The sequence below is a fragment of the Lagenorhynchus albirostris genome, chromosome X (assembly GCF_949774975.1).
Source record: "Lagenorhynchus albirostris chromosome X, mLagAlb1.1, whole genome shotgun sequence".
Lineage (NCBI taxonomy): Eukaryota > Metazoa > Chordata > Mammalia > Artiodactyla > Delphinidae > Lagenorhynchus > Lagenorhynchus albirostris.
Window position 1 is genome coordinate 63,030,981 of NC_083116.1, and position 25,036 is coordinate 63,056,016.

General features: G+C 37.5%; 1 pseudogene; it reads left to right on the forward strand.

The window, feature by feature from the left end:
- Positions 1-6,219: 6,219 nt before the first annotated feature.
- Positions 6,220-7,235, forward strand: LOC132513545 (serine/threonine-protein phosphatase PP1-beta catalytic subunit-like; annotated as a pseudogene).
- Positions 7,236-25,036: the final 17,801 nt, after the last annotated feature.

The window sequence follows — 25,036 nt, forward strand, 5'->3', positions numbered from 1 at the left end:
TTAATATATATTTTTTTCTGAGGTGCCTCAGGGGCCCTCTGAAGCATCCCAAAGCTAGCTGAAGTCAAAAGAACTTATTAGAATTTGATAGGAAGTTCATAAAAAACATCAAAAAGTTTTTAAAAAACATTTGGTCATATAGAATATTTAAAAACACAGATTAGTTAAAAGCAAGATAATTCACACAATCTGTTATCAAATGCAGCATTCTAAGTAAACTCGCTCTCTTAGCAAATAGGAACCAAGTATGGTCCTGCACCAGTCTACTTTTAATAACAAAACCCATTTACCCAATTAAGTGTAATCTAATCTTGGCCTGACCATGCATGAAACTCCTTTTTTACTCAAAACATATATTCCACTTTCCTACTGTATAGTAGAATGTGTTAGAATTTTTAGTAGGTTTAAATTAGAATCCCCAACTCTTAAAAAACTTAATTTTTAGTGAAAACCAAGAGGCACGTAATAGTTACCAAAATCTGGATAGACTATTTAAGATAATTTTCAGAACATAATTATTCCTCTAGAGTTTATAAAGCTCTTATCTCATTTACATCTACTTTAAAGTTTCATCATATCAAGTTATTTTTCTTGCTGACAAATTTGCAACAGATACAACAAGATTTCACTTAACTTCTATTAAACCTAGGTATAGTAAAATATTATACTTAATGTTGATGACTCTAAAGACATGTCTATATTAATTGGATCAACAAACAAACATTAATACCAGATATTAATTTAATACTGAATATTTCCCAGTTCACGTGAACCTGAGATTAATTTAATTTCTCTTGTATTTAAAATTGTTTGATTTGTAAGCACTTATTTTTCTTTAAGCCAATTATAGAGCTCATTTGCAAATTAACCTAAGCAATATTATCCAAAGACAAAGACACATACAAACACACAAGCAGAGACCTCATAGTTCCCATTTCAAAATTTCAGCCCTGAGTCAGGTACAGCAATGTAAAACCCATCAGTTTACAAAAGAGGTTGGATTAAAATTAAGTTACTGGCAGATGGAACAAATCAAGCTTACTTGTCTAGATGTCTAAATATTTGCAAAAAAAAGGCACTTAAGATTTTTATTTACCCTTGACAAGTCAATTTCTAAATTATCCTCTTTCAAAATTTGCATTTTAAAAGGATGGCAGAGAAGACCAGATAGGACATTTGCATCTCAAAGATACAGGCAAGTTTCTCCTTGGATAACTTTGTTTACACTTTGGTGGTCTCTGAGGGGTCAAAGCCATTGCCATCATCTGGGCCTTTTGCATATTTATCTGGGTGCATTCTACCTTTTCGACCATATCTGTATTATTGAAAACCAAATAAGCCAATTGGAACAAATCATTCATTGGTGTCTGAGGACCAGTAGTTTCTTTCTGATTTTTGTGCCTGATGTCTGGGGCAGACTGGGCTATGAAATGCATAGTCAAAAGGGCCTGTTCCTTGTGGGAGGAGGGATCCACATTAGTATACTTTCTAAAAGCCTCCCTTAAGTCTCCTTTGGAAGAGAGTCTCCTGTCCCTGTTGGACCTCTTTCACATTTTTATAATTAATAGGTTATACTGTAATTTTCTTCACACCCTTACATAGCTCATGAATTAAAGTTTGGCTGAGGGAACATTCCAGGCAGTTATGAATGTTATTCCTGCATCCCCTTTTTCTTCAGTTCCAAGCAACACAGATTGATTAGATAAGCTTCAGAGAGCCCAGGTAGATCTTTTATGTCTCAAAGGCACCAGAAGAGAAATGCAAATTCCTCTTCTAACTACTTAAGCAAAACCCAGCCTTCTCAGGCTATTTTCAGGGAACTTTCTTTTTCCCAGTCCCCAAATATCCACCTCAGTCTAAACAAACAAATACAATAATACATATCATCCACTCACATTTGCATGCACCTTTTTCAGCAAAACCAGGAAGAGAAAAAGGGATTTGGACTCAGGTACTGAGATACGCATTCACATACACACACATACCCTCAAGATAAAAGCAATTGCAAAAGACCCACTTTGATATAATAGCCAAGCCATTAGGGGCCTTTGCTCTCCAGATCTCAGGCAGTATTGAGGCATTTTCTTTCTTTTAGGGAGCATAGCTAAAGATCTCTTAGGTCTGCAGAAGTACCCCAGGAAACTATAAGATGGAACAGAGCTCTGATCATCCATACTTAATTATTCATGGCAAACAGCAATTCAAATTGGTCTCTCAGGGTCACAGTTCCCCCTAGCCCCCAAAAGGAAGACAATCCTGATCAACACTCCACTGCAGGCAAAACCAAATCAATAGGGAAGGATACTCTGGTTTCATCACACACAAGTCCCACTATTCACCAAAGACGTCTCAGCTGGCCAATGAAAGTACTAACACACATACAAACAACAAATACATGGTCCTACTAACAGAATCAAATGAGGCATAGCCCAGAAATTCCACCTCCATTCCCAGATGGAGGGTCCAAAGTGGCCTGGTTCCCAAAAAAGAATGGACCATGAGTGGCTCATGCCAAAATGATACACACAAAAACACAAACAACAACTAAGCTATGGTCACCCAGACAGAAAGTCAGAAGAGGTGTAGTCCAGAATTCCCCTTTTACTCCAAAACGGAAGCCTCCACCAAGCCCAGCTCTTGCAAATGAACCAGTTCCCAAATCAGGTAGAGTTCAACAATTCCCATCTGCAACAGGGTATCCCAACAAAACAAATTGGCTTGTCCCATAAAGGAAAAGCCCAAATTGAAGGAATATGTTCCTGGTGTGCACACTGGAGCAACTTACCCTCAAGTAGCTCACTTTCCAGAAGGGAAGAAGTCCAAACAGAGTGGAGAGAATTCCCAGCCTGCATAAGCTGAAGCGACTCACCCAATGACACTGAATGTGGACCTCAGCTCTGAACGTTTCTTGGCTCCAAACAACCTCATGCCATGGGCGGCCAGCGCCTGTTGGGGACAGTCCCTCTGAGACCACCAGAGCAAAATGGGCTCCAGCAGCCATTGGCAGCTCAGGGAAGGGGCTTCCCCAGGCCAGGATCGACCTGCCACCGTTGTGGACACCTATGCTGGCTTCGCCAAAATTGTTAATTCAAGTTTGTGTGCCTGATGCACTGTGAGGCCAAACAAATTGAAACATCGGAGTTTGGAGCAGAGAAAGGTTTATTGCAAGGCCATGCAAGGAGATGAGGTGGCTCATGCCCTGAAAAGCCTTGAGCTCCCCTAAGGGTTTTGGCAAAGCTTTTTTTTTTTTTTTTTTTTGTGGTACGCGGGCCTCTCACTGTTGTGGCCTCTCCCGTTGCGGAGCACAGGCTCCGGACGCGCAGGCTCAGCAGCCATGGCTCACGGGCCTAGCCGCTCCGCGGCATGTGGGATGTTCCTGGACCGGGGCACGAACCCATGTCCCCTGCATTGGCAGGCGGACTCTCAACCACTGCACCGCAAGGGAAGCCCTTGGCAAAGCATTTTTAAAGGCCAGGAGGGGGGTGGGTCACAGGATACATGATCAGCTTATGCACAATTCTCTGATTGGCTGATGGTGAGGCAGCAGGGTGGTGTCACAGGAGTTAACATTATCAGCCTTTAGGCTCCAAGAGGCCTGGGGCTATGTGTTCATGGTCATCAAGTAGTTCTTACCTTGTGGGGGGGTTCACATCTGCAAAAAACTCAGGAAATTTGCATCAAATACTATGTAGGTACTTCAGAGAGGAGCTAAAGCAGAGGATATGCAGGAAGGCCTGTCCCAGGAAGGCCCTATATGGTCCTGCTTGGTTACATTGTCACAACCACAACTACTGGGAGATATTAAAAGTAAAATAAGTTGCTTGGACAATCACAAAGGTTTGAGAGACAACCAAGAGCTAAGGCAAAGCTGAATAATGTTTCATCATTTACACAAGGTCACTCCTTCAAGACTAGGAGTGGTGGCTGTTTTATCCAATGCATAGAAATCAACACAGAATGTCAAGAAAATTGGAGAAACAGAGGAATTTGGTTCAAAGAAAAGAACAAGATCTCAGAAAAATACATTAATGAAACTGAGAGGAGATTTAATTAATGAACATTTTAAAATAATTGTCATAAGGATGCTCACTGATAACTTTATTTATTTTTTTAACATCTTTATTGGGGTATAATTGCTTTACAATGGTGTGTTAGTTTCTGCTTTATAACAAACTGAATCAGTTATACATATACATATGTTCCCATATCTCTTCCCTCTTGCGTCTCCCTCCCTCACTGATAACTTTAAATTCTCCACTTGAGAATGTGATAAATGGAATGTTGCCTGCCATAGTAAACAAAGGGTGTCACAGTCATCAGCGATTGCAGCCACTGCAAATGGTGAGCTGGTGAGCCCTAAGGGAACACATGAAGGAAAAGAATACCTGTCATTTAACAGCCATCAGACTGTAACCACACCCTACGGTGAGCCCTGAGAAAACTCAATATCCTGAAAACACAGGATATTGGCCCCAGATATCTGAGGTGCATATCAAAAGAATGATTTCAGTGAGCCCAAACTCTTGCATCTTCCCATACATCCTCCCTTTGGTATTTAGCATTAAAAAGGTGCTAAATTATTTAACTTGGGATATCTGGCTTTCTTTAATTAACAGTAATCTTTTGATGTTCCTACTACCTGCCCTTTGTTGCAAAACTCCTATATATCCTAGCTCCCCCAGCCCCACCCTGCCTCCTTGGAGCCGTTCTGTCAGGGTTACTTGATATGCTTCCTCCTGGGCTTGAAGCCCTAAAAATTCCTGCTGATTAAAACATTACCCTCAATTTTTAGATTGTGAATAATGTTTTAGTCAGCAAATGTAATGCAGTGGGAAGAAATGGATCTTTTCAATAAATGATCCTAGATCAATTAGAAATCTGTACGGGAAATTGAATACTGACATTATTCAGGAAAAAAGTAGTTTGAAATGAATCATAGCCCTAAGTTTGAAAGGTAAATTATACAGCTTTAGAAAATAATATAGAAGAATGCCTTCACAGACTTTGAGAGAGACAAAATATTCTTAAATTAGAACAGAAAGTACTAACTATAAAGGAAAAGATTGATAAATTAGACTTGATTAAAATTAAGACCTTTTCATCAAATGACTCTTAAAATATCAAAAAGAAAGTCACAGAGAATGAGAAGATATTTGTAATACATATATATGACAAAGACCTCATATTCTTACTATATATAACATTCTTACAAGTAAATTAAAAAAATAAAAATAAAAAAGACAGCCATGGAAAAATGGGTAAGAGATTTGAACAAACACTTCACAAAAGAGGATATCAATATAGCCATTAAGCATATAAAAAGAAAATCAGGGCTTCCCTGGTGACGCAGTTGTTGAGAGTCTGCCTGCTGATGCAGGGGACATGGGTTCATGCCCCAGCATGGGAAGATCCCACATGCCACAGAGCAGCTGGGCCCGTGAGCCATGGCCACTGAACCTGCACATCCGGAGCCTGTACTCCATGGCGGGAGAGACTGCAACAGTGAGAGGACAGAGAACCACAAAAAAAAAAAAAAAAAAAAAAAGATAATCAACTTCATTAGTCATCAGGGAGATGCAAATTAAAACCACAATGAAAAACTGCAACAAACCCACCTGAAATACTAAAATGCAAATGATTCGTGACACTAGGTGCTGGTGACAATACTGAGAGACAAATAATCTCCTTCACTCATGTACAAAGTATAAATTAGCACATTCCTTTGGTTAAATAATTCCACATCTACAGTATTGTGTATAGAATGTACAGCATTGTGTATATTTGTGTACCAAACGATATATACAAGAATGTTTAGGGCTGCTGGGTCTGACATGGCCCAGTTTGTGGAAGCTCCACTTCTTTCTTTCTTTTCTTTCTTTCTTTCTTTCTTTCTTTCTTTCTTTCTTTCTTTCTTTCTTTCTTTCTTTCTTTCTTTCTTTCCTTCTTTCCTTCTTTCCTTCTTTCCTTCTTTCCTTCTTTCTTTCTTTCTTTCTTTCTTTTTCTTTCTTTCTTTCTTTCTTTATTGTGGGTGCCTTCGAGTGTGTGGGCCCTCCACTACTTGGGGGGGAGGGGGGAGGGGGAGGGCATGGGGGAAGGAGGATTTGGAACCGGGGTCAAAACGCTGCATGACTCATAGATGAGGGAATGCCAAGCTGTTGCCACAGCCCTCGCACCTGAGAAAACCTTGTTCCCCAGGATGGAGCATCTGGTGCCAACAAGATGGCAGATGGGGAACTGAATGTGGACAGTCTTATCACCAGACTGCTAGAGGTGTAAGGATGTTGTCCAGGAATTTTGTGCAGATGACTGAAGCAGAAGTTCAGGTCTTATGTATCAAATCTCTGGAGAACTTTCTCAGCCAGCCTATTATTTTGGAATTGGAAGGGGCACTGAAAATTTGTGGAGGTATTCATGGACAGTATACAGATTTGCTGTGAATATTTGAATACAGATGCTTTCCCCCAGAAGCCAACTATCTTTTCTTAGAAGATTATGTAGACAGAGGAAAGAAGTCTTTGGAAACCATTTGTTTGCTATTGGCTTATAAAATCAAATATCAAGGGAATTTCTTTCTCTTAAGAGGAAACCATGACTGTGCTAGGGTCAATTGCATTTATAGATTCTATGAGTAATGCAAAAGAAGGTTTAATATTAAATTGTGGAAGACCTTAACTGATTGCTTCAACTGTCTGCCTACAGCTGCCATTGTGGGTGAGAAGATTTTCTGTTGTCTTGGAGGACTGTTACCAGACCTGTGATCTATAGAGAAGATTAGGAGAATTATGAGACCCACTGAAGTCTCCGATACAGGTTTGCTCTGTGATTTGTTGTGGTCTGACCCAGACAAGGAAGTACAAGTTTGGGAAGAAAATGGTCATGGTGTTTCCTTCACTTTAGAGCTGCTGTCATTGGTAAATTTCTGAATCATCATGATTTAGACTTCATTTGTCAAGCTCATCAGGTGGTGGAAGATGGATATGAAATCCTTGCTAAGTGATAATTGGTAACCATATTTTCAGCCCCAAATTACTTTGGCGAGTTTGATGATGCTGGTGGAATGATAAGTGTGGATGAAACTTTGATGTGTTCATTTTAGATATTGAAGTCATCAGAAAAGAAAGCTAAGAACCAATATGGCAGACTGAGTTCAGGACATCCTGTCACTCCACCTTGAACAGCTAATCCATTGAATAAAAGGTGAAGAAAGGAACTCTGTAAAGAAACCATCAGATTTGTTAAGGACATACTTCATAATATATAAGTGAACACTGTAAAACCATCAAGCCATTTGACACCCTTTATGATCATCCACCAGGGGGCAGAAAACAGAAGCAAAAGGAACTACAACCCTGCAGCCTGCAGAAAGGAGACCACAAGCACAGTAAATTAGACAAAATGAGATGACAGATAAATATGTTGCAGATGAAGGAGCATGCTAAAAATCCACAAGACCAAATAAATGAAGAGTAAATAGGCAATCTACCTGGAAAAGAATTTACAGTAATGATACTAAAGATGACCTAAGATCTCAGAAATAGAATGGAGGCACAGATTGAGAAGATACATGAAATGTTTAACAAGGGCCTAGAAGAAATAAAGAACAAACAATTAGTGATGAACAACACAATAACTGAAGTGATAAATACACTAGAAGGAACAAATAGCAGAATAACTGAGGCAGAAGAACGGATAAGTGAGATGGAAGATAGAATGGTGGATATAGCTACCATGGAGCAGAACAAAGAAAAAGAGAATGAAAGACACGAGGACAGTCTCAGAGACTTCTGGGACAACATTAAACACAAAATCATTTGAATTATAAGGGTCTGAGGAGAAGAGAAAAAGAAAGAGTCTGAGAAAATATTTGAATAGATTATAGTTGAAAACTTCCCTAACATGGGGAAGGAAATCATCACCCAATTCCAGGAAGCACAGAGAATACCATACAGGATAAACCCAAGGAGATACACTCTGAGACACATATTAATAAAGCTAACAAAAATTAAATACAAAGAAAATGTATTAAAAGCAGCAAGGGGAAAACAACAAATGATATACAATGAAATATCCAGAAGCTTATCAGCTGATTTTTTAGCAGAAACTCTGCAAGACAGAAAGGAGTGGCAGGATATACTTAAAGTCATGAAAGGGAAAAATACTAAAACCAAGAATACTCTATCCAGCAAGGATCTCATTCAGATTCAATGGAGAAATCAAAAGCTAAACAGACAAGCAAAACCTAAGAGAATTCAGCACCACCAAACCAACATTCAACAAATACTAAAGGAACTTCTCTAGGCGGGAAACACAAGAGACGAAAAACACCTACAAAAACAAACTCAGAACAATTAAGAAAATGGTAATCAGAACATAAATATCAATAATTACCTTAAATGTAAATGGATTAAATGCTCCAACCAAATGACGCAGACTGGCTGAATGGATACAAAAACAAGACCTGTATATATGCTGTCTAAAAGACACCCACTTCAGACTTGGGGACACATACAGACTGAAAGTGAGGGGATGGAAAAAGATATTCCATGCAAATGGAAATCAAAAGAAAGCTGGAGTAGCAATACTCATATCAGAAAAAATAGACTTTAAAATAAAGACTATTAAAAGAGACAAGAAAGGACACAACAAAATGATCAAGGAATCAATACAAGAAAAAGATATAAAAATTGTAAATATTTATGCACCAAAAATACATAAGGCAAATGCTAACAGCCATAAAAAGGAAAATCAACAGTAACAGAGTAATATTGGGGGACTTTAACTCTCCACTTAATACCAATGGATAGATCATACAGACAGAAAATTAATAAAGAAACACAGGCCTTAAATTATACATAAGACAAGATAGAATTAATTGATATTTATAGGACATTCCATCCAAAAGCAGCAGAATACACTTTCTTCTCAAGTACACATGGAAAATACTCCAGGACAGATCACATCTTGGGTCACAAATTAAGTCTCGGTAAATTTAATGAAACTTAAATAATAGCAAGCATCTTTCTGACCACAACACTATGAGATTAGAAATCAATTACAGGAACAAAAATGTAAAAAGCACAAACACATGGAGGCTAAACAGTATGCTGCTAAATAACCAAGATATCACTGAACGAATCAAAAAGGAAATCAAAAAATACCTGGAAACAAATGACAATGAAAACACCATGACCAAAAACCTATGGGATGCAACAAAAGCAGGTCTAAGAAGGTAGTTCATAACAATATGACACTGCTTCATGAAACAAGAAAAATCTCAAATAAACAACCTAACTATACACCTACAGCAAATGGAGAAAGAACAACAACAAAATAACCTAGTAAAGGAAAGAAAACATAAAGATCAGAGCAGAAATAAATGAAATTGAAATTAAGAAAACAATAGAAAAGATAAATGAAACTAAAAGCTGGCTATTTGAGAAGATAAACAAATTCATCACCCTTCAGCCAGACTCATCAAGAAAAAAAGAGAACTCAAGTCAACAAAATTAGAAAATAAAACGAAGTTACAACTGACGTTGAAGAAATACAAAGGATCATAAGAGACTAATACAAGCAACTTATGTCAATAAAATGGCCAACCTGGAAGAAATGGAAAAATTCTTTGAAAAGTATATCCTTCCAATACTGAAGCAGGAAGAAATAGAAAATATGAACAGACCAATCACAAGCACTGAAATTGAAACTGTGATTAAAAATCTTCCAACAAACAAAAGCCCAGGACCAGAAGGCTTCACAGGAGAATTCTGTCGAACATTTAGGGAAGGGCTGACACCTAAACTTCTCAAACTCTTCCAAAAAATTGCAGAAGAAGGAATACTCCCAAGCTCATTCTATGAGGCCACCATCACCCTGATTCCAAAACCAGACAGAGATATCACAAAAAAAAAGAAAATTCAAAGCCAATATCACTGATGAATATAGATACAAAAATCCTGGACAAAATACTAGCAAACAGAACCCAAAAACACATTAAAAGGATCATACATCATGATCAAGTGGGATTTATACCAGGGATTCAAGGATTCTTCAGTATATGCAAATCAATCAATGTGATACACCATATTAACAAATTAAAGAATAAAAACCATATGATCATCTCAATAGATACAGAAAAAGCTTTTGACAAAATTCAACACCGATTTCTGACAAAAACCCTCTAGAAAGTGGGAACATATCTCAACATAATAAAGCCCATATATGACAAACACACAGCAAATGCCATTCTCAATGGTGAAAAATGAAAAGCATTTCCTCTAAGATCAGGAAAAAGATAAGGCTGTCCACTCTCACCACTATTATTCACCATGGCTTTGGAAGTCCTAGCCACAGCAATCAGAGAAGAAAATTAAATAAAAGGAATCCAAATTGGAAAAGAAGAAATAAAGCTGTCATTGTTTGCAGATGACATGATACTCTACATAAAAAATCCTAAAGATGCCACCAGAAAACTACTAGACCTCATAATTGAATGCAGTAAAGTTGCAGGACACAAAATAAATACACAAAAATCTCTTGCATTCCTATACAATAATGATGAAAAATCAGAGAGAGAAATTAAGGAAACAATCCCATTTACCATTGCAAGAAAAAGAGTAAAATACCTGGGAATAAACCTACCTAAGGTGGCAAAAGACCTGTATGCAAAAAACTATAAGACACTAAGGAAAGAAACTAAAGATGGCACAAACAGAGATATATCATGTCCTTGGATTTGAAGAATCAATATTGTGAAAATGACTATACCACCCAAAGCAATCTACAGATTCATTACAATCCCTATCAAATTACCAATGGCATTTTTCACAGAAGTAGAAAAAAATTTACAATTTGTATGGAAACACAAAAGACCCTGAAGAGCCAAAGCAATCTTGAGAAAGAAAAATGGAGCTGGAGGAATCAGGCTTCCTGACTTCAGACTATAACACAAAGCTACAGTAATAAAGACAGTATGACACAAGCACAAAAACAGAAATATAGATCAATGGAACAGGATAGAAAGCCCAGAGATAAACCCACACACCTATGGTCACCTAATCTATGACAAAGAAGGCAAGAATATACAATGGAGAAAAGACAGTCTCTTCAATAAGCGATTCTGGAAAAACTAGAGAGCTACATATAAAAGAATGAAATTAGAACACTCCCTAACACCATACACAAAAATAAACTCAAAATGGATTTAAGACCCAAATGTAAGGCCAGACACTATAAAACTCTTAGAGGACAACATAGGTAGATCATTCTTTAACATAAATCCATGAAGATCTTTTTTGACCCACCTCCTAGAGTAGAAAAATAAAAACAAGAATAAACAAATGGAACCTAATTACACTTCAAACCTTTTGCACACCCAAGGAAACCATAAACAAGGTAAAAAAGCAACCCTCAGAATAGGAGAAAATATTTGCAAATGAAGCAACTGACAAGGAATTAATCTCCAAAATATACAAACAGCTCATGCAGCTCAATATTAAAAAAACAAACAACCTAATGAAAAAATGGGCAGAAGACCTAAATAGACATTTCCTCAAAGAAGACATACAGATGGCCAACAAACACATGAAAGGATGCTCAACATCACTAATCATTAGAGAAATGTAAATCAAAACTACAATGAGGTATCACCTCACACCAGTCAGAATGGCCATCATCAAAAACTCTACAAACAATAAATGCTGGAGAGGGTGCGGAGAAAAGGGAACCCTCTGCCACTGTAGGTGGGAATGTATATTGATACAGTCACTATGGAGAACCGTATGGGGGGGTCCTTAAAAAACTAAAAATAAACTGCCATATGACCCAGCAATCCCACTCCTAGGCATATACCCAAATAAAACCATACTTAGAAAAGATATATGCACCCCAGTGTTCATTGCAGCACTATTTACAATAGCCAGGACTTGGAGGCAGCCTAAATGTCCATCAACAGAGGAATCAATAATGATATGGTACATATATAGAATCGAATATTACTCAGTCATAAAAAGGAAAGAAATTGTGTCTTTTGCAGAGATGTGGATGCACCTAGAGACTGTCATACAGAGTGAAGTCAGAAAGAGAAAAAGAAATATCATATATTAACACATATATGTACAATCTGGAAAATGTTATAGATGATCTTATTTGCATAGCAGAAATACAGACACAGACATAGTGAACAAACGTATGGATACCAAGGTGGAAAAGGGGGGTGGGATGAATTTGGAGATTAGGTTTGACATATATACACTACTGTGTATAAAATAAACTAATGAGAACTTACCATATAGCACAGGGAACTCTACTCAGTGCTCCATGTGAACCTAAGTGGGAAGGAAATCTAGAAAAGAGGGGATATATGTATAAGTATAGCTGATTCATTTTGCTGTACAGCAGAAACTGACACAGCAGTGTAAAACAACTATACTCCCTTCTGCCCCTCCTTGTTACTAATCTCCCACTTTGTCAAAGAAAACCACTTTCCTGATTTCTAGCCTCATTTTATTTTTTTTATGGATTGTGAATTTTACATACATAGAAGCATGCAGTATGTACTGTTTTATGTTTGCCTTCTTTTGCTTAATATTATGTTTGTGAGATTCATCCACACTTTTGAATACTGCTTTAGTTCTTTGTTTTCATTTCTATAGAGTATTTCTTTTTATAACAGTAATGCAATGTATTAATTTATTTGAATGGTTTTGAGTATTTTGCTACTATGAAAAATGTCTTTATGAATATTCTTTTTTTTTCCTTTGGAATATAGTTGCTTTACAATTTATTTAATGAAATAAATTTTGTTAAACACGTTAATCAAACAGGGGATGAATGCAAATGTACACTTATCTGATTATTTCCTAAAATTCCTACATCTTTTTAATTTTTTTTCTTCCGGTTTTGCTAATATAATTGACATACAGCTTTGTGTAAGTTCAAGTTCTACAGAATAAAGATTTGAAAATTTTTATTTCATGATGTGGGTAGTTGTCTTGTGAGAGTATTTACTTGGTGAAAATACATTAAACTAAGCAATCATGATTTATGCACTTTTTCTGAAAGCATGTTGTACTTAAATAAAATAATCATTTTCACATATATAATACATGGAGTCAGGATAGCAGTTTTCTTGTTGGAAGGGAGAACAAATGGTGCTTCTGGGATGCTTAGCAGTGTTCTGTTTCCTTATTTAGGTGCTTGTTACATAGGTATGTTCAGTTTATGGAAATTTATTGTGTTTTAAGCATTAAAAATAATTACATTATATCATGCAGACCACATTCTCTACCTACAGTAGCTATCAGTTACAAAGCAGCCATTACTTTCCTTAGGATACTAAAAAATATCCATTACTAAGTAATTCAGGTTTAAGAAAATATCATAATGGAAATTATAAAATACATACAACTAAATAGTCCCTCAGAATTCATAAAGATAACCATCCCTCACATGTGTTTCTTAAAAATTTACAGTACCTTTGTGGTTATAAAAGTCTCTAGTGTAGAATTTAAAGTTGTCTCAGATGGGTAGTGTCCCCATCAGAATAAAATGCAAAGCTTTCAGGAATAACACATTTTTACTCAAGGTCACACAGAATTTCCAAAAATGAAATTCCAAAGAAAATATGTATCATATTTCAAAACAAACAAATAAATGAGGTACCATAAGTGAGAGCCAGCTGAAAAAAAAGGTTAACAGACATAACAATAATGATTTTAGATTTAGTATTGACTAGGTCAGAATATAAAAAGTATGATTAAAATATTAAATAGATAAAAGGAAAACTTGCAAATATGACTGAGGAATGACCAAACTAAGTTGAAAAGGAACAAAACACAATATCTAGAAATAAAAAATATAAACACTGATATTTAGCCAGTGGATTAAACAACATTTTAGGCACAACTAAAGGAGAATTAGTGAACTGAAAAATACTACCTAAGAAATTATCTCAAATAAAATCCACAAATACAAAAAGTGGAAAATATAAGAGAAGTGAAAAGACATGGAGGATAGAGTGAGACAGTCTAACATATATCTAATCCAAATTCTAGAAGGAGATTAAAGTGAGAATGGGAAAAGTGAAATATTCAATATATAAAAACATAATGGCTGAGAATTTTTCATAACTGTTGAAGAATAAAAATCCTTAGATCAATGAAGCCCCAGAAACCTTAACAACAGTATATAAAAATTATAAACCACTTTATGCCTAAATATTTTAAAAACCTAGCAGTAGAAAAATAAAATTTTCTAAAACTGACTTATGAGGAAACATAAAGCCTAATTAGTTTTACAGCGATGACAAAGTGAATCAGGGATTTAAAATCTGTCTGTTAGAAAAGCAGTACATGCAGATGGATTTGCAGGTGGTATATTTGTTAATTGAAATATTATATTCAGTAAAAATGAATGAACTAGATTTACATTCAACAATATAGATGAATTTTACAAACACTGTTTTGAATAAGTGAAGCAAGTTGGGAAAATATGTATGATATTATTCCATTTACATGAAGTACAAAAGCAGGCAAAACTAAATAACATGTTGTTCAAGGAAATCTGCATAGAGGCTATAACTGTACAGGAAAGCAAGAGAGAAATATTCATACAAAATTAAGAGTGCTGGGCGGATGGGAAGATGGCGGAAGAGTAAGACGTGGAGATCAACTTCCTCCCCACAGATACACCAGAAATACATCTACATGTGGAGCAACACCTACAGAACACCTACTGAAAGCTGGCAGAAGACCTCACCTCCCAAAAGGCAAGAAACTCCCCACGTACCTGGGTAGGGCAAAAGGAAAAAAGAAAAAACAGAGACAAAAGAATAGGGACGGGACCTGCACCAGTGGGAGGGAGCTGTGAAGGAGGAAAGGTTTCCACACACTAGGAAGCCCCTTCACGGGCGGAGACTATGGGAGACGGAGGGGGGAGCTTTGGAGCCACAGAGGAGAGCACAGCAACAGGGGTGTGGAGGGCAAAGCGGGGAGATTCCCGCTCAGAGGATCGGTGCCAGCCGGCACTCACAAGCCTGAGAGGCTTGTCTGCTCACCCGCCGGGGTGGGCGGGGCTGCGAGCTGAGGCTTGGGCTTCGGTCGGAGCCCATGGAGAGGACTGGGATTGGCTGCGTTAACACAGCCTAAATGGGTTAGTGCACCATGGCTAGTCGGGAGGGAGTCCAGGAAAAGGTTTGGAGCTGCCGAAGAGGCAAGAGACTTTTCTTCTCTCTTTGTTTCCTGGTGCGCGAGGAGAGGGGTTTAAGAGCGCTGCTTAAAGGAACTCCAGAGATGAGCACGAGCCATGGCTAAAAGTGTGGACCCCAGAGACGGGCGCGAGCCGTGGCTAAAAGCACAGACCCCAAAGACGGGTGCAGGCCACGGCTAAAAGCGCGGACCCCAGAGACGGGGGTGAGCCGGGGCTAAAAGCGTGGACTCCAGAGACGGGCGCGTGCTGCGGCTAAAAGCACAGACCCTAGAGACGGGCGGGAGATGCTAAGGCTGCTGCTGCCACCACCAAGGGGCCTGTGTGCAAGCACAGGTCACTATCCACACCCTTCTTCCAGGGAGCCTGTGCAGCCCGCCACTGCCAGGTTCCCGGGATCCAGGGACAACTTCTCCGGGAGAACGCACGGCGTGCCTCAGGCTGGTGCAACGTCACGCTGGCCTCTGCCGCTGCAGGCTCGCCCCACACTCCGCGCCCCTCCCTCCCACCTGCCTGAGTGAGCCAGAGCCCCCAAATCAGCGACTCCTTTAACCCTGTCCTGTCTGAGCAAAACACAGACATCCTCCACCGACCTATATGGAGAGGCGGGGCCAAATCCAAAGCTGAACCCCTGGGAGCTGTGAGAACAAAGAAGAGAAAGGGAAATCTCTCCCAGCAGCCTCAGAAGCAGTGGATTAAAGCTCCACAATCAACTTGATGTACCCTGCATCTGTGGAATACATGAATAGACAACGAATCATCCCAATTTGAGGAGGTGGACTTTGAGAGCAAGATCTATGATTTTTTCCCCTTTTCCTCTTTTTGTGAGTGTGTATGTGTATGCTTCTGTGTGAGATTTTGTCTGTATAGCTTTGCTTCCACCATTTGTCCTAGGGTTCTATCCACCCATTTTTTTAAAAAAAATTTTTCCTTAATAATTAATTTTAATAACTTTATTTTACTTTACCTTCTTTCTTTCCTTCCTTCCTTCCTTCCTTTCTTCCTTCTTTCCCTCTTTCTTTCTTTCTTTCTTTCTTTCTTTCTTTCTTTCTTTCTTTCTTTCTTTCTTTCTTTCTTTCTTTCTTTCCTTCCCTCCTTTAGACAACGCATCATCCCAAATTGAGGAGGTGGACTTTGAGAGCAAGATTTATGATTTTTTCCCCTTTTCCTCTTTTTGTGAGGGTGTAGGTGTATGCTTCTGTGTGAGATTATGTCTGTATAGCTTTACTTCCACCATTTGTCCTAAGGTTCTATCCGTCCCTTTTTATTTCCTAAATAATTATTTTTTAATTTAATAACTTTATTATATTTTACTTTAATTTAATTTACTGTATCTTCTTTCCTTCTTACTTTTTTCCTTCCGTCCCTCCTTCCTTCCTCCTTCCCTCCCTCCTTTCTTTCTTTCTTTCCTTCTTTTCTTCTTTCTTTCTTCCTTCCTTCCTTCCCACGTTTCTTTCTCTTTTTTTCTTTCTTTCTTTCTTTCTTTCTTTTTCTTTCTTTCTTTCTTTCTTTCTTTCTTTCTCTTCTTTCTTTCTTTCTTTCTTTCTTTCTTTCTTTCTTTCTTTCTTTCTTCCTACTTCTACTAATTCTTTCTCTCTACATTTTCTCCCTTTTATTCTGAGTCGTGTGGATGAAAGGCTCTTGGTGCTGCAGCCAGGAGTCAGTGCTGTGCCTCTGAGGTGGGAGAGCCAACTTCAGGACACAGGTCAACAAGAGACCTCCCAGCTCTACATAATATCAAATGGCGAAAATCTCCCAGAGATCTCCATCTCAACACCAGCACCCAGCTTCACTCAACGACCAGCAAGCTACAGTGCTGGACAACCTATGCCAAACAACTAGCAAAACAGGAACACAACACCACCCATTAGCAGAGAGGCTGCCTAAGAGCATAATAAGTCCACAGACATCCTAAAACACACCACCAGACATGGACCTGCCCAACAGAGAGACAAGATCCAGCCTCATCCACCAGAACACAGTCACTAGACCCCTCCACCAGGAAGCCTACACAACCCACTGAACCAACCTCAGCCACTGGAGACAGACATCAAAAACAACGGGAACTACAAACCTGCAGCCTGCAAAAAGGAGACCCCAAACACAGTAAGATAAGCAAAATGAGAAAACAGAAAAACACACAGGTGATGAAGGAGCAAGATAAAAACGCACCAGACCTAACAAATAAAGAGGAAATAGGCAGTCTACCTGAAAAAGAATTCAGAATAATGATAGTAAAGATGATCCAAAATCTTGGAAATAGAATAGACAAAATGCAAGAAATATTTAAGAAGGACCTAGAAGAAATAATGATGAACAACAAAATAAATGAAATGAAAAATACTCTAGATGGGATCAATAGCAGAATAACTGAGGCAGAAGAATGGATAAATGACCTGGAAGATAAAATAGTGGAAATAACTACTGCAGAGCAGAATAAAGAAAAAAGAATGAAAAGAACTGAGGACAGTCTCAGAGACCTCTGGGACAACATTAAACGCACCAACATTCGAATTATAGGGGTACAGAAGAAGAAGAGAAAAAGAAAGGGACTGAGAAAATATTTGAAGAGATTATAGTTAAAAACTTCCCTAATATGGGAAAGGAAATAGTTAATCAAGTCCAGGAAGCACAGAGAGTCCCATACAGGATAAATCCAAGGAGAAATACGCCAAGACACATATTAATCATACTGTCAAAAATTAAATACAAAGAAAGCGTATTAAAAGCAGCAAGGGAAAAACAACAAATAACACACAAGGGAATCCCCATAAGGTTAACAGCTGATCTCTCAGCAGAAACCCTGCAAGCCAAAACGGAGTGGCAGGACATACTGAAAGTGATGAAGGAGAAAAACCTGCAACCAAGATTTCTCTACCCAGCAAGAACCTCATTCAGATTTGATGGAGAAATTAAAATCTTTACAGACAAACAAAAGCTGAGAGATTCCAGCACCACCAAACCAGCTTTACAACAAATGCTAAAGGATCTTCTCTAGGCAAGAAACACAAGAGAAGGAAAAGACCTATAATAACGAACCCAAAACAATTTAGAAAATGGGAATAGGAACATACATATCGATAATGACCTTAAATGTAAATGGACTAAATGCTCCCACCAAAAGACACAGATTGGCTGAATGGATACAAAAACAAGACCCATATATATGCTGTCTACAAGAGACCCACTTCAGACCTAGAGACACATACAGACTGAAAGTAACGGGATGGAAAAATATATTCCATGCAAATGGAAACCAAAAGAAAGCTGGAGTAGCAATTCTCATATCAGACAAAATAGCCTTTAAAATAAAGACTATTAGAAGAGACAAAGAAGGACAGTACGTAATGATCAAGGGATCGATCCAAGAAGAAGATATAACAATTGTAAATATTTATGCACCCAACATAGGAGCACCTCAATACATAAGGCAAATACTAACAGCCATAAAAGGGGAAATCGACAGTAACACATTCATACTAGGGGACTTTAACACCCCACTTTTACCAATGGACAGATCATCCAAAATGAAAATAAATAAGGAAACACAAGCTTTAAATGATACATTAAACAAGAGGGACTTAATTGATATTTATAGGACACTCCATCCAAAAACAAAGGAATATACATTTTTATCAAGTGCTCATGGAACATTCTCCAGGTTAGATCATATCTTGGGTCACTAATAAAGCCTTGGTAAATTTAAGAAAATTGAAATTGTATCAAGTATCTTTTCCGACAAAAATGCCATGAGACTAGATATCAATTACAGGAAAAGATCTGTAAAAAATACAAACACATGGAGGCTAAACAATACACTACTTAATAACAAAGTGATCACTGAAGAATTCAAAGAGGAAATCAAAAAATACCTAGAATCAAATGACAATGGAGACACGAGGACCCAAAACCTATGGGATGCAGCAAAAGCAGTTCTAAGAGGGAAGTTTATAGCAACACAAACCCACCTTAAGAAACAGGAAACATCTCGAATAAACAACCTAACCTTGCACCTCAAGCAATTAGAGAAAGAAGAACAAAAAAAACCCCAAAGTTAGCAGAAGGAAAGAAATCATAAAAATCAGATCAGAAATAATTGAAAAAGAAATGAAGGAAACAATAGCAAAGATCAATAAAACTAAAAGCTGGTTCTTTGAGAATATAAACAAAATTGATAAACCATTAGCCAGACTCATCAAAAAAAGGAGAAGACTCAAATCAATAAAATTAGAAATGAAAAAGAAGTAACGACACTGCAGAAATAAAAAAGATCATGTGAGATTACTACAAGCAACTCTATGCCAATAAAATGGGCAAACTGGAAGAAATGGACAAATTCTTAGAAATGCACAGTCTGCCAAGACTGAATCAGGAAGAAGTAGAAAATATGAACAGACCAATCACAAGCACTGAAATTGAAACTGTGATTAAAAATCTTCCAACAAAAAAAAGCCCAGGACCAGATGGCTTCACAGGCGAATTCTATCAAACATTGAGAGAAGAGCTAATACCTATCCTTCTCAAAGTCTTCCAAAATATAGCAGAGTGAGGAACACTCCCAAATTCATTCTACAAAACCACCATCACCTTGATAGCAAAACCAAAAAAGGATGTCACAAAGAAAGAAAACTACAGGCTAATATCACTGATGAACATAGATGCAAAAATCCTCAACAAAATACTAGCAAACAGAATCCAACAGCACATTAAAAGGATCATGCACCATTATCAAGTGGGATTTATTCTAGGAATGCAAGGATTCTTCAATATACGCAAATCTATCAATGTGATAAACCATATTAAAAAATTGAAGGAGCAAATCCATGGGATCATCTCAATAGATGCAGAGAAAGCTTTTGACAAAATTCAACACCCATTTATGATAAAAACCCTGCAGAAAGTAGGCATAGAGGGAACTTTCTTCAACATAATAAAGGCCATATATGACAAATCCACAGCCAACATCATCCTCAATGGTTAAAAACTGAAAGCATTTCCACTAAGATCAGGAAGAAGACAAGGTTGCCCACTCTCACCACTCTTTTTCAACATAGTTTTGGAAGTTTTAGCCACAGTAATCAGAGAAGAAAAGGAAATAAAAGGAATCCAAATTGGAAAAGAAGAAGTCAAGCTTTCACTGTTTGCAGATGACATGATACTATACATACAGAATCCTACAGATGCTACCAGAAATCTACTAGAGCTAATCAATGAATTTGGTAAAGTAGCAGGATGCAAAATTAATGCACAGAAATGTCTTGCATTCCTATACACTAATGAAGAAAAATCTGAAAGTGAAATGAAGAAAACTCTCCCATTTACCACTGCAAGAAAAAGTATAAAATATCTAGGAATAAATCTACCTAAGGGGACAAAAGACCTGTATGCAGAAAATTATAAGACACCGATGAAAGAAATTAAAGATGATACAAACAGATAGAGAGATATACCATGTTCTTGGATTGGAAGAATCAACATTGTGAAAATGACTCTACTACCCAAAGCAATCTACAGATTCAATGAAATTCCTATCAAACTACCACTGGCATTTTTCACAGAACTAGAACAAAAAATTTCACAATTTGTATGGAGACACAAAAGACCCCGAATAGCCAAAGCAATCTTGAGAACGAAAAACGGAGCTGGAGGAATCAGGCTCCCTGGCTTCAGACTATACTACAAAGCTACAGTAATCCAGACAGTATGGTACTGGCACAAAAACAGAAAGATAGATCAATGGAACAGGATAGAAAGCCCAGAGATAAACCCACTCACATATGGTCACCTTACCTTTGATAAAGGAGGCAGGAATGTACAGTGGAGAAAGGACAGCCTCTTCAATAAGTGGTGGTGGGAAAACTGGACAGATACCTATAAAAGTATGAGATTAGATCACTCCCTAACACCATATAGAAAAATAAACTCAAAATGGATTAAAGACCTAAATGTAAGGACAGAAACTATCAAACTCTTAGAGGAAAACATAGGCAGAACACTCTATGGTATAAATCTCAGCAAGATCCTTTTTGACCCACGTCCTAGAGAAATGGAAATAAAATCAAATATAAACAAATGGGACCTAATGAAACTTCAAAGCTTTTGCACAGCAAAGGAAACCATAAACAAGACCAAAAGACAACCCTCAGAATGGGAGAAAATATTTGTAAATGAAGCAACTGTCAAAGGATTAATTTCCAAAATTTACAAGCAGCTCATGCAGCTCAATAACAAAAAAACAAACAACCCAATCCAAAAACGGGAAGAAGACCTAAATAGACATTTCTCCAAAGGAGATATACAGACTGCCAACAAATACATGAAAGAATGCTCAACGTCATTAATCATTAGAGAAATGCAAATCAAAACTACAATGAGATATCATCTCACACCAGTCAGAATGGCCATCATCAAACAATCTAGAAAGTATAAATGCTGGATAGGGTGTGGAGTAAAGGGAACACTCTTGCACTGCTGGTGGGAATATGAGTTGTTTGAGCCACTATGGAGAACAGTATGGAGGTTCCTTAAAAAACTACAAATAGAACTACCATATGACCCAGCAATCTCACTACTGGGCATTTACCCTGAGAAAACCAAAGTTCAAAAATAGTCATATACCAAAATGTTCATTGCAGCTCTATTTACAATAGTCCGGAGATGGAAACCACCTAAGTGCCCATCATTGGATGAATGGATAAAGAAGATGTGTCACATATATACAATAGAATATTACTCAGCCATAAATAGAAACGAAATTGAGCTATTTGTAATGCGGTGGATAGACCTAGAGTCTGTCATACAGAGTGAAGTAAGTCAGAAAGAGAAAGACAAATACCGTATGCTAACACATATATATGGAATTTAAGACAAAAAAATGTCATGAAGAACCTAGTGGTAAGACAGGAATAAAGATACAGACCTACTGGAGAACGGACTTGTGGATATGGGGAGGCGGAAGGGTGAGCTGTGATAAAGCGAGAGAGAGGCATTGACATATATACACTACCAAACATAAGGTAGATAGCTAGTGGGAAGCAGCCGCATAGCATAGGGATACCAGCTCGGTGCTTTGTGACAGCCTGGAGGGGTGGGATATGGAGGTTGGGAGGGAGGGAGACGCAAGAGGGAAGAGATATGGGAACATATGTATATGTATAACTGATTCAGTTTGTTATAAAGCAGAAACTAACACACCATTGTAAAGCAATTATACCCCAATAAAGATGTTAAAAAAAATTAAGCATTCTTACTTCATCTGAGAGGGAAGAAAGGGGTTTCAATTAGATAGAGTCATATGAAGGACTTCTAGGTACTTGTAATATTCTATTTCTTAACTAGATGTTTGGTACATTATTGTTCCTTTTATTATTCTTCTTCATCTTTTGTGTCTAAAATGTAGTTCATGATATTTTAATGTAAAAATGTATATTTAAAGAAGTAAGTTGGGTGACATTCTAAGCACAAGAAACAGCATGAATAAAGGCATGGAGGCGTGTCTTCCCAGTCAAAGTAAAAAGCATTGAAAACAGTAGCCTCACAAGGGAAGGAATACTCACTTGTAGCATAGCTCAAAAGGACTGACTAAAGCCAAAAGTTTGCATTATTTTCTTATTCAAAGACTTCATTAAGAACCTCATTTAAAAGATAGCCAATTTCACTTTTATTCCTACTAAAACTATACTGATGTTATATAATCTCCATATTTTGAACATTTTACCTTGCTTTATTTTACTTCTAATAAATGATACTAATAGTGCCCCACAGGCCATCACCCACAACTTAGATGAGGTGAGAAAATAATGGAAACGTATTCCAGGTCCAGCTGCATTTTCCTTTAAGTGCCTTGAGACACAATTTTGAAATGTTAGAATAGTGTAACTTTCTTTCCAAGCTTTAAATGTACAAGAGAGTCAATAAAGTATTTCGTCATTTGTAAGATGAATTATCCTTATTACAATCTTATATGTGTATTGAAAACTGTTAATTACACATTTCTAGTTCCAGGTTAGTAGGTACTGTGTACTGAGGAATAGTAATTAAAACTTTAATATTATTAGCATACCTTCTGAAGAAATCTGATAAGAAATTATTGACATGCAATAAAATGCCATTATCCAATGCTTACTCTCAGACTTTTTTTTTTTCAGTACGTGGACCTCTCATTGTTGCAGCCTCTCCCGTTGCGGAGCACAGGCTCCGGACGTGCAGGCTCAGCAGCCATGGCTCTCGGGCCTAGCCGCTCTGCGGCATGTGGGATCCTCCCAGACCGGGGCACGAACCCGTGTCCCCTGCATTGGCAGGCAGACCCTCAACCACTGCGACACCAGGGAAGCCCTCACTCTCAGACTTTTTATAGGTGACTTTACATCTATAAATCTCATCCATCTGAAGTATAGATGAAGTTTCTCTTACATAGATATCTTTGTGTTAATTCCTTAAAATGTGATTAAGTTTTTCAACATTTACTTCCAAATACACTTTTCTGATTAAAAAACTTGATATATTGCCAATTTTCTGTTGAAATTAATATTAAAAACATCAAATGTATTGCTAATTCTAGGAAGATAGAGTTTACATCTAATAAGAACAATCATCATTTATTATATTATCTCTAAAGCCATTAATAATTTTAAATGGAATGATATGGGTCTTTTATATTTCCTTTATAATTTTCCAGGTTTAAAAATGGAAACGACTAGAATACAGGGTTTTTTTTTTAATATTTATTTTTCTAATTTCACTCTGTATATTAAATGGAATCCTAACTGGTATCATATCACTTCCCAATGGCCAAATAGTAGTGCTTCTTTCTACATAAATAAAGGATCCTATGTTTCCCATTATATCACTCTTCACTTCCTAACACTGATCAAGTTCTCAAATGTTCAAAGTCACAAAAATGACAATACTCTGAGTCTGAATATTCCCTAAGGAATGTGAGCCACACATCAGCCAACTTAAACTGGAATTCTTATAAATCAAAAAGAAGATTGTCAATTAATAATAGTCTAAGACAATAAAAGGATTACTACAATAACAAATAAATCAATTTCTCTGCCACCAAGGTATTTCTCCTATTCTATCCATCTTGCACATTGAGACTAGATTAATCTTCCAAAACCATACATTCATCATGGCCAACACTAGTCTTCACTCTTAGATTAAGAATTTAGAAGGATTCTTTATTGTTTATCAGATCAAGTTTATAATCTTTACTCTGGCCTTCAATGCCCTCAGTCAATTTCCTCTACTTTCCTATTCCTTCAATCTCCCCCCACTCTCTCTTCCACTCTCTTTCTCCTTCTCCTTCCCCCCCACCCTCACTCTCTTTACCAATGCTTCTCTCTCCTATTGTTTGAAACGAATCTTATGCCCAAATCACACCAGACACCTTGTTGCCCCATACACATGTCACAGTCTTCCCATCTCTATGTCTTTATTTGATGCCACTTCTCACATATCCTGTTCCAACACGCCCAGCATTCTGCCTTCCTTCAGCACAAATCCAAATCTTACCTTTACTAGAAAAGCCAGCTCAAACCTCACAGCTTACTGCTAATAAGCCTGGCAATCTATCTCAATTTGTCTAATGAAATTGAGGGGATAAAAAGCTATTAAAACACACAGATTGAATCCAGTAAAAAAAGGTATTTTACAAATTTCTGTGTGGATATTTTTCTTAAAATGGTTCATTCTACAAATAGTAAATTCCATCTCATTTTAGGAGGAAAAATATGTGAATGTGTGGGGTGACAAGGATGGGGGAAAGAAAGTTGTATAGAAGAATATTTTATTCTCAAAATATAAGGGTCCAATAATAATATGAATTACACAA